Raw genomic sequence first — 12418 nt, 5'->3', positions numbered from 1 at the left:
TCCGAAATTGTATTTTCCAACATCACTGACTTTCAGGTCATTATAGAAATATCACAAAGCGTATTTACTCAGCATACGGTTTGTTTTCTCCATGTGTAGGTATAGCACATTCCTGGTAGTTTGAATGCTTGGTCGAACATTCTTAAAGCAATTCTTGACTCAGTAAAGTTTGTATAAATTCCATTTTGATTTAAGTATGGCATGTACCTAGGTTGAGTCAAATTTAGTACAAAACTATGTTTATTTACACTTTTGGTTTGTGAAGGTTATTGTGTGAACTTCGTTAATAGAATATAACATGTAAATGGATTCAAATATGTTGGAAATGGTATGAAATACTATAAATGCAAATGAATTAGGTAAATAGGTATGTGTGTTGAAGGTTGGGAATGAATCATATCAAATAGCTAACTTATAGGTACGATGGCATTAGTACACCATTGATGCATGTGTTTTGTTTATGTTTGAGGTGTAGAGATTGCATGTTTTAGATGAAAATGTGATTGGATGTGCATGTAGGTTTGTTTGAAAAGTGCAAGCTAAAGTTTTATATGGAAATTGTAGAAATAGGATGTCAAGTTGCGACATCGGGTGCATGTCATCGCGACGAGATTAGATGATCATGCCACGACGTGAAGTCCAGCATGAGTCATGTAACGCCCCAAAATTTTAATTTTGGGTATTGTGAATCTGTGATATAAAATATATGTCTGCTTTAGTGGTTATGTGTTCTAGGTGTGTTTAGGAGGTCCCAAGTTCAAGCTAGGACTTGGGGCAAATTTTGGTATTTTTATGAATAAGCCCTATCTTTTGTCAGTAGGCTTTTAAGTAAAAGTTGGAAAATAATTAACAGAATGGGCCTGCTGGTCTGGTGGATAAGTGGAGTGTTGGTGTAAAGGAGGTCTTGTGTTTGAATCTTAGCGTGGGCATTATTTTTGCTCATGCATTCAGGAGAGTTTAAGATGGACTAAAAATATAAGTAGTGGATTTATTGGGGAGTTTGGTGGAGAGAAATAAGGGATTGGGGTGGTTATCAAATATTTTGTTCATCTTTTTTTTTCTTTTTACTTTCCCCAAAATCTCTCCACCCTCTTGTCATTTTTCGCTTCATTGCTGCGGAATTTCTGCTCTCTTTAACCCTTCATCTTCTAGATTTTTCTTTTCCCACTCTGCCTCGTGTCGCTCCACTTTGTCTGTGATCGTTCAGTAAGTTTTATATAAGTGATTTGTCTCCATTTGTTAACTTTTTTCTGAAATGTTTTGTTTATGCCAATTAGAGGAGGATTCAAGGGCACGTAATCACCAATCGGAGTCTTAGTTTGACTGAGAATTACTGTTCATCTGTTAAAGGTAAGGTTTAGTCGTTTATGAGTTAAAACCTTGATACGAGTTTGATTTGGGATCACGTTATGTGAGATTAAATTAGTGTTATTTGTTCAATTATAGGCTTTAGAGTGCTCGGGGACTGTTTTAGCTTCAAACAAAACCAAGTGTGTACCCAAAACGCAGAAAATAGGATTCAGCAAAATGCTAAAATTGCTTGTTGTTTGGACAGCAACAATAGACTACATTTTAAAATCACCATAAATTGTGGAAATTGAATTAGAGGATGAACAAAATATTTAATTAAATCTTTTTAATTCTAGTTTCTCATAAAAGAAACGGTGTAAATAATGGAATTGTAAATCGTGAGATATAATATGTTTTGTGAGACAAGGTTAGAATGAATTCGGGTTTCCTTGTTCTGGCTTTGGAAAATCATCAAATATTGGATAAAACTAATTAGGGGTTAAAATTTACATGTTTAAATTATTAATGAGTCTATTTTCAATAAAAACAAATGGTAACATAATCCAAATTTTGTACTAAGAGATAATTATTTTTTAGTAAAGAAAGGTTGAAGCTGTCAGACAGTAGAACAAGGGTAAGATTGAAGACTTTACTATACTTATTAGCTGAACCAAAAATTCTAAAAATTTTATGGTAGAAAGCTATTTGAGTCTAGTTTCAAAGAAATCAAGCAGAGCTTAATTTGGAATTTTGCAGCTCAAGATATAAATAATTTAGTAATAGTGACTCAAGTAGACAGCCTTGAAGGAAGATATAAGTAAATAGTGAAAACATATATGAATATTTAGCTAGTACGGGTTACATTAAAAATGGACCATGCGACCAAGGCCAATTTGGGCCGAGTGGGCCACATGGGCGTGTGGGCCTACAAGGGCATACCACATGGGCGTGTGAGCTCATTTTCACTGAATTGATTGCTAAGGTTGCACGGGTCGCCCAAGTCGACTGTGAACCTACTGTAGGGTTGGTAAGCATCACTTAGACCCCTAATTGTATGAACTGACTGTTTGATTTATATATGTGTTGAGCATGATGATAGTATGCTTGTATACTGAACTGGTTATATGTACTGATGTCCTGAGATAGCATGTCATGACTTGTATGTTGCATTGCATGGGGTTGGGTTAATTATATGGGGGTTGTTATTTGGAGGAAGTGTACTGAAGGGCTCTTAAACCTAACATATTGGCAGCTCAGCTGCAAATTACTATTTTCTTCCACATTCGGTACTACCTGGAGCATAAGGATGGGTGGGTTGATTTGATCCCCACATGAAGTGTAGGGTTGGACGAAGATGGTGTGTAGAGGCTGGTTGGGTAGGACTATGTTACTGAATACTGTATGACTGCTACTGATACTGTGATGGTCTAAGACCCTACTGCATATTTGATACTGTACTGAGATGGGTTAAGGCCCAAACTATTTCTGATACTGAAAATGGGCTTAGGCCTAGGACTGCTTTAGCTGTGCACTGTGATTTGCTATTATTTGTTTTCTGTGGGATTACACACTGAGTTTTCAAAAACTCACCCCTTTTTTTAAATGTTCACAGGTAATCCCCAGATCTAGACCGATCAGTACGACAGAGGACTCGACAGTGACCACGGTTTTGGAATTTTATTGTTTTTAACCCAAATTTACGATAATTGTTTTATTTCTATTTTATTTTCACTGGCTAAGTTTTTAGGTTGTAATTGGACTTTCGGACTTTGGTTTTGGGTTTTAATTATCTTTACCTTATGGATTACAACTACTAGTAGTAGGAAACCTCGGTTTTCAAAAGAAACAAATGTTTTTCCTAAACGCACAATTGTTTAATCTATTTTAAAAGCTTCCGCAAACGAGTAACATTTTGAAACTATCGATTAAATGAGCAACACAATTTTTGAAATAATAAGATATTAAGATAAGGAATTCAATGGAAATGGTTTTAACGTGACGACGTCGTTTTCAAACACCCTATCATGTGACATTGCTAGATTCGGCCATAACGTCTGGGCCGAGTTTGGGGTGTTACATTTAATGGTATCAGAATCAAGTTGCAACACTTGGCTGTGGATTATGGGTTTTATAAAAATTGGGCTTTCGAAAAATTGATTGATTTCCAAATGATTTGAAATGTTTTTACTGAGTAAGTGGTACACCGAGTCTCCGGCGCCGATCTAGTAGGTATTCTGAACTGTGATTTGTTTTAAATTGAAACTATTATGGATAGTATATTATGAAACTACTATAGGTAGTAAATTGTACTGAAAACACTTTAGTTTGTATAGACTGAAAATTGTAGAGAAATTGGAAACTGTAGTGAGACTGCAATTTACGAAAATAAACTCTGAATAACCAATACTGTTTCACATAAAACATTTGTTAATAAACACTAGAACTGTAACTGATTCTTAAAACTTATAATACCAGATAAATTCGATTAGATGTGAGCACAAGAGGTAAAGGCCGTAGAGGGGCTCGAGCTAAGTCCTCGTCATCGGGCAGCCTGCCAAATTTGGATACAAGTGAGACGCCAGTGTCACCCACTACTGAGACTCGGTCTCAAGATTGCATGGCTGGAGATGATGCATTGTCCCAGGTCGGTTACATAACGACTCCAGTTCAATGGAGCTGAGCTCTTCAGAGGTGTCATTGGGGTTGTCCCTAATATGGTTGGGTACTGGATTGAGGCCACGGAGAGGATCATGGATGATCTAGATTGCAACCCTAAGTAGAAATTAAAGGGTGCAATCTCGCTACTGCGAGACAAGGCTTATCAGTGGTGGTTGACTGTTAAGGAGGGCACTCAACCCAAATGTCTAACCTAGGAGTTTTTTAAGAATGCCTTTCAGGGACATATGTCGGAGCTAGTTATGTGGATACACGTAGGAGGGAGTTTCTGAATCTTACATAGGGGGATCGATCAGTGGTCGAGTTTCTAAGACTGAGCCGCTATGCGCGACGTATGGTGGCATCTAAGTATGAACGATGTGTCTGCTTTGAGGATGGCCTCAGAGATAATTTGAGAGTTTTGATAGCACCGTAGAGGGAGTGAGATCTTTCTGCCCTGATCGAGAAGGCAAAAATAACCGAGGAGGATATGGAGGTGGTCATGATTAAAGAACGTCAGAACTACTTATCTAGTGTGATCTCTGCATTGGTGGCGGAGAAGTTGGTTCGTAAGGGATGTGAGGCATTCTTGGCCTATGTAAGTGTTTCAGATTCTAGGGACTCTATAGTTAAGGATATCAGAACGATAAAGAATTTTTCAGACATCTTTCTTGAAGAGCTACCGGGTTTACCTCCGAATCGTGAAGTGGAGTTTGGGATAGAGCTCTTTCCTGGTACAGCTCCAGTGTCTATCGCCCCCTACTAAATGGCACCGAAGGAGCTTACGGAGCTTAAGGCCTAGATTTAAGAGTTACTGGATCGTGGGTTCATCCGCCCTAATATGTCTCTGTGGGGGGCACCAGTACTGCTTGGAAAGAAGAAGGATGGATGACCATTAAGAACAAATACCCCCTACTAAGGATAGATGATCTGTTTCAACAGTTTCGAGGATCTTCAATTTTTTCCAAGATTGACCTTCGATCTGGATATCATCAATTAAGGGTTAAGAAGGCTGATGCTCATAAGACGACATTTAGGACTCGTTATGGTCACTATGAGTTCCTAGTGATGCCATTCAGACTGACTAATACATTGGCAACTTTCATGGATTTAATGAATCGAGTGTTCCAGCCTTATCTGGACCGGTTTGTGGTGGTATTCATTGATGATATACTGGTTTACTCAAGGACTGAGGATGAGCACCTTCGAGTTGTTCTTCAGACTTTGAGAGAAAAATAGCTCTATGCTAAGTTTAGTAAGTGTGAGTTCTGGCTGTATGAGGAGACATTTCTTGGTCATTTAGTTTCGGCTAAGGGGATTCAAGTTGATCCTCGAAAGATTGAGTTTGTGTTGAAGTGGAAGTAGCTTAGGAATGTGTTTGAGATCCGTAGTTTTCTAGGACTGGTGGGATATTATCGATGATTTGTAGAGGGTTTTTAATTGGTTGCAGCACCCTTGACTAAGCTACTACGTAAGGGTGTGTTGTTTAACTGGACTGATGCACAGCAAGAGAGATTTGAGAAGCTTAAGACTGTATTGACTTAGGCCCCTATTTTGATAAAGCCAGAGCCTAGAAAGGAGTTCACTATTTATAGTGATGCATCACATGCCGGTTTGGGATGTGTGTTGGTGTAAGATGGTAAGGTGGTAGTCTATGCGTCTCGTCAGCTTAAGATCCATGAGGCGAATTATCCGACATATGACTTGGAGTTGGCCGCTGTGGTATTCGCATTGAAAATCTGGAGGCATTATTTGTATGGTGAGAAGCGTATCATCTACACTGATCATAAGAGCCTCAAGTATCTCCTTACTAAAAAAGAACTTAATCTTAGGCAGCGCAGATGGATTAAGCTGCTTAAAGACTATGACTGCACCATTGAGTACCACCCTGGTAAGGCCAATGTGGTGGCTGATGCATTGAGCCGTAGGGCTATGACTGATTTGAGGGCGATATTTGCTCACCTAAGTTTATTTAATGATGGTAGTTTATTAGCCGAGCTTCAGGTTAAGTCGTCATGGATTGATCAGATTAAGGGTAAGCAGTTGGAGGATGAGTCGTTGGGTCTTCGATTCCGGCAGATTGAGGGTTGTTGTACTATGGATTTTGGACTGAACAGTGATAGGGTACTCTATTTTCGTGGGAGAATCTGTGTTCCGAATGATACTGATTTAAGATGAGCCATACTGAGAGGGGCACTTAGTAGCCCTTATTCTATGCATCCTAGCAGAAATAAGATGTATCGAGACCTCCGTGAGTTATATTGGTGGCCAAGGTTGAAACATGAGGTTACTGATTTTGTGAGCAGATGTCTGACTTGCCAGTAGGTTAAGGCTGAGCATCAGTTACCTTCGAGTTTGCTACAGTCGGTTAAGATTCCTCTTTGGAAATGGAAGCGCGTAACTATGGATTTCATTAATGGGTTGCCTCTAACACCCACTAAGAATGATTAAATATGGGTCATCGTGGATATTTTTGATTATTCTCTGCAGAAGCTGGCGAAACTTTATATTTCTGAGATAGTGAGACTGCATGGAGTACCAGTTTGAATCACCTCTGATAGGGATCCTCATTTGGCATCTCAGTTTTAGAAGAAGTTACATGAGGCTCTGGGTTTAAGTTTGGACTTCAGTACTGCATTCCATTCTCAGACTGGTGGTCAGTCTGAGAGGGTGATTTAGATACTTGAGGACATGTTGAGGCGCTATCACTCTGATCCTACTCATATTGTCCCTATTGAAGAGATCGAGGTTAGACCAGATTTGACCTTTGAGGAAGAGCCAATTTAGATTCTAGATTGCGACATTAAGGTTCTGAGAAAGAAATCTATTCCACTGGTAAAGGTTCTATAGCATAATCATAGCACTAAGGAGGCCACATGGGAGCCTAAGGATGCGATGTGTCAGCAGTGTCCTTATCTGTTCTGATTAGGTAAATTTCGAGGACGAAATTTTCTTTAGGGGGTAGAATTGTAACACCCCAAAATTTTAATTTTGGGTATTGTGAATGCGTGACACAAAATATTTGTCTACTTTAGTGGTTATGTGTTCTGGGTGTGTTTAGGAGGTCCCAAGTTCAAGTTAAGACTTGGGCAAATTTTGGTATTTTGATGACTATCTTTGGTCAGTAGGCTTTTAAGTAAAAGTTGGAAAATAATTAACAGAATGGGTCTATTGGTCTAGTGGATAAGCGGAGTGTTGGTGTGAAGGAGGTCCTATTTTTGAATCTTGACATGGGCATTATTTTTGCTCGTGCGTCCAGGAGAGTTTGAGATGGACTAAAAATCTGAGTAGTGTAATTAGTGGGGAGTTTGATGGAGAGAAATAAGGGATTGAGGTGGTTATCAAATATTTTGTTCATCTTTTTTTCTTTCTTTTTACTGTCCCTCAAATCCCTCCACCCTCTTACCGTTTTTCTCTTCATTGCTGTCGACTTTCTGCTCTACCTCGTATCGCTTAACGTTTGTCTGCGATCATTCGTTAAGTTTTAGATAAGTGATTTGTCTACGTTTGTTAAATTTCTTCTGAAGTGTTTTGTTTATGTCAATCAGGGGAGGATTCAAGGGCTCGTAATCACCAATCAGAGTCTTAGTTTCTGTGAGAATCACTGTTCATCGATTGAAGGTAAGCTTTAGTCGCTTATGGGTTAAAACCTCGATACTAGTTCGATTTGGGATCACGTTATGTGAGATTAAATTAGTGTTATTTGTTCAATTATAGGCTTTGGAGTGCTCGGGGATTGTTTTAGCATCAAACAAAACCAAGTGTGTACCCAAAACGCAAAAAATGAGATTCGACAAAAAGCCAAAATTGCTTGTTGTTTGGATAGTAGCAGTAGGCTAAATTTGAAAAATCACCATAAATTGTGGAAATCGAATTAGAGGATGAAAAAAATGGAATTAAATCTTATTGAGTCTAGTTCCTCATAGAAGAAACGGTGTAAGTAATGGAATTGTAAATTGTGAGATATAGTAAGTTTTGTGAGACAAGGTCAGAATGAATTCGGGTTTCCCTGTTTTGGCTTTGGAAAATTATCAAAAAATGGATAAAAATAATTAGGGGTTAAAATTTACATGTTTAAATTATTAATGAGTCTATTTTCAATAGAAACAAATGGTAACATCATCCAAATTTTGTACTAAGAGATAATTAATTTTTAGAAAAGAAATGTCGAAGCTGTCAGATAGCAAAATAGGGGTAAGATTGAAGATTTTACTATACTTATTTGCTAAACCAAAAATTCTAAAACTTTTATGGTATAAAGGTATTTGAGTCTAGTTTCAAAATCCTCAAGCGGACCTTAACTTGGAATTCTGTAGCTCAAGATATAAATAATTTAGTAATAGTGACTCAAGTAGACAACTTTGAAGGAACATATAAGTAAATAGTGAAAACATATATGAATATTTAGCTAGCACGGGTTACATTAAAAATGGACCACGCAGCCAAGGCTAATTTGGGCCGAGTGGGCCGCACGGGCATGTGAGCCCGTTTTCACTGAATTGATTGCTAAGGTTGCACGGGTCGCCTAAGTCGACTGTGAACCTACTGTAGGGTCGGTAAGCATCACTTAGACCCCTAATTGTTCGAACTGACTATTTGATTTATATATGTTTTGAGCATGATAATAGTATGCTTGTATATTGAACTGGATATATATACTGATGTCCTAAGATAGCATGTCATGACTTGTATGTTGCATTTCATGGGGTTGGGTTAATTATACGGGGGTTGTTATTTGGAGGAAGTGTACTGAAGGGCTCTTAAGCATAACATACTGGCAGCTCAGCTGCAAATTACTATTTTGTGCCGCATTCGGTACTACCTTGAGTGTAGGGATGGGTGGGTGGATTTGATCCCTACATGGAGTGTAGGATTGGACAGAGATGGTGTGTAGAGGCTGGTTGGGTAGGACTATGTTACTGAATACTGCATGACTGCTACTGATACTATGAGGCCCTACTGCATATTTGATACTATACTGAGATGGGCTAAGGCCCAAACTGTTACTGATACTGAAAAAGGGCTTAGGCCCAAGACTGCTTTAACTGTGCACTGTGATTCGCTATTGTTTGTTTTCTATGGGATTACACACTGAGTTTTCGTAAACTCACCCCTTTTTTTTTAAATGTGCACAGGTAATCCCCAGATCTAGACAGATCGGTGCGGCGGAGGACTCGGCAGTGACCACAGTTTTGGACTTTTATGGTTTTTAACCCATAGTTACGATAATTGGTTTTATTTCTATTCTATTTTCACTAGCTAAGTTTTTAGGTTGTAATTGGACTTTCAGACTTTGGTTTTGGGTTTTAATTATCTTTACCTTATGGATTACAACTGCTAGTAGCAGGAAACCTCGGTTTTTAAGAGAAACAAATATTTTTCCTAAACGTATGATTGTTTAATCTATTTTAAAAGCTTCTGTAAACGAATAATGTTTTGAAACTATCGATTAAATGAGCAACACAATTTTAGAACTAATAAGATATTAAGATAAGGAATTCAATTGAAATGGTTTTAATGCGACGACACGGTTTTTAAACACCCTATCATGTGACATCGCTAGATCCGGCCATAACGTCTGGGCCGAGTTTGGGGTGTTACTGGTAATTGAGACGAGACCTAGACAGTATGTTGTTTTGTAATGAGGAACCCCCTAACATTGTGAAGTCAACCTAAACTTTTGAAAACATTACAATGTAGTCCTAATTCGGTCTCGGGTTAGCATTAAAGATTTTGTAAGCTCATATAAGATTCGAAAATGAATACATGTTTTATTAATATTTGAATGTTTAAGGTTTTAAATCGAATTTTAATTTTATCGTACTTGCTTCAGCAATGAATGTGGCACCTTATAACTTGAGTTTGACGACCGAGTTGGGTATAGGGTGTTATGATATTGCTGCTTGAGTTGCTCTCATAAGTTAACTTAACACCAACTTAGGATTGATGATAGCACCATGATAAATAATTATACTCATTTAGTATTCTTAATTTGATGTACTTATCTATTTAAATTTTATATTACTTACAATTTAATCTACCTTTTTTATTTTAATATTGTACACATTTCATGTGTTATTATTAATTAGTTGGTTAAATTCTACCATTAGTCCCTATACTTTGCAAAAGTTGTGGATTTAATCCTTGTACATTTATTTGGACATTTTAAGTCATTATACTTTTCAATTTTTAAAATTTTAGTCCTCACCAAACAATAACTGTTAAATTCATTAAGTAAAGTTCTGTTATTTCTAAAATCTTAAGTACTAAACATATTATCATATGTGTAATGTCATGCCAGCTTATTGATTTCCACATATTACACACTAAAAATCCAGTTAATGGAATAACAATTGTTATTTATGTCAAGAGTGAATCTTAAGATTTGAAAAGCACATGAACTTAAAATGATCCAGTTGGAGAAAATGGACTAAATCTATAATTGAATGCATAGTACAAAGAAATTGAATTTAACCAAACGGATTTAATTGCTACCATTTAGGTTAGTACTAAAATTTCAAATTTTGAAAAATATAGGGACTAAAAGTGACCAATTTGAAAAGTACAGGGACTAAAATTGATCAAATAAAAGTATAGAGACTAAATCTATAACTTTCACAAAGTACATAGACTAATAGTAGAATTTAACCTAATTAGTTACAATATTTATTATATGTTATTTTTAAACGCACCTATTTGTTCTAAATACATAGTTTCCACATGTATACGTGTATGACAGGATTTCTAATTTTATTTATCTATATTAATATTAAATTTTATTTTATATAGTTATCAATATTTAATCAAACTTTAGTTTTATTAAAGATTTTTAACCAAGTAATTAGTCAAGTGACAAAAGATTTATGCTAATTTGAAGTCTTTAATCGACCCATGATGTTAAACTAGATTTTGTCACACCCATGGTAGGAGTGAAAAATGCAAGTAACAATTTTTTTAAAAATTGATATAATAGTTAAATATAGCTTTAATTGAAATGGTAAAATTAAGACTAAAACTTATCATGTTCTGGGTTCAAATCCCATATCATGCAAGTATTATTCTAGATTTTATATGAAAAGACAATTGCTATCAAAATAATATCTATTACTTCGTAAAAATAAGGGGGTTTTGGTAACCTTATAACTAAATTTGGGATCTGTTGATGGCACTAGCTCAATTAAAATCTTAAATATAGTATAGATATACTTAATTTTATGATGGGTGTTGAATCCAACAAAAATAAATTCTACTAAAAAATAAACTTGTAGATAAGAGTAAGGTCGAATTCACATAAATCGGTGATAATTATATTTCTTTAAATAAAACAAGTAAAATAATATTTAAGGGTGTTGAAGATAAAAAAAAACTAAAACTAGAAAAATCAAATAATAAGATAAAATATAAGAAGAATCAATAAAATGAAGATCTAATCAAAGCTAAATCTTAGCTTTAATTCAAAAGTTTGCTCATTGATGCAAAGATAATTTCAATGTTCTTTAATAAATTAGTTATAGTTACTGATGTAGCTCATAATAACCAATCTCTACTATCTTGTCGATAATCAAGAGAAAGCTCATTAAAAAATATTTCCCTTATCATTAAACAACCTATAACTTCACACTTAGAATTTATCTTACGAATAGCATTAAGAACAAAAGAGACCTAATTCTAATCAACAAACACTAGTGAGTTTATTTAGATTAGATTGCATGCCTACATAACATAGATTGCATAACAATTTATATCCAATTATATTGTTTGTCACAAACATTAAAATTAATTAAATAATTACGATTTTAATAATTCGAATTAATAAGGAAAATGTGGTAAGTTATTGAATACAAATAAAATATTTAACAAATCTAAATATTTGCAATTACAACGAAGACATGAAAATACTAAAGAACAAAAAAATGATGAAAATTAGATTTCACGAACTTTTAGAATCAAACTTTGAAGTTCCTTTGACTAAAAGAGAGATTAACAATCATAAAAGTAAATAAAACACAAAAGTAAAATAATATTAAGAGTGGCTATTTCTAGGTATGCAACTACTAACATAATAAAATTTATTTATAAGCCAAAAAAATAATGAAAAAAATATAAAAAGTTCCCTTAATTAAATAAATCATTTTTTTTTAGAAATCTTGGTAGATTTTTGCATCAAGCTTCTAAGTCATTTTTAAACACTTTTTTGATCTTTTTGGGGCTCGAGTCAAGAAATAATTTTAGTTACATATTTTCATTTCCTTTGAAATGGTATATTATGGACATCAATCGGAATTCTATAACTCAAGTTATAGCTAAAAAACCTAAAACAATGTAAGTTAAAAGTCTAATTTCAAAAAAAAAAAACTTGCCAAAATTAATGTTTAAGCTCATTTTCTTCTATCTTTCCACCCAATGAAAAATAAAATATTTAAAGACTTGAATAACACAATTCACAAATAAGTTAAAATCTATGTACTTATCA

Source organism: Gossypium hirsutum, chromosome D03 (genome assembly GCF_007990345.1).
Source record: "Gossypium hirsutum isolate 1008001.06 chromosome D03, Gossypium_hirsutum_v2.1, whole genome shotgun sequence".
Classification (NCBI taxonomy): domain Eukaryota; kingdom Viridiplantae; phylum Streptophyta; class Magnoliopsida; order Malvales; family Malvaceae; genus Gossypium; species Gossypium hirsutum.
This window is presented reverse-complemented; position numbering follows the sequence as displayed.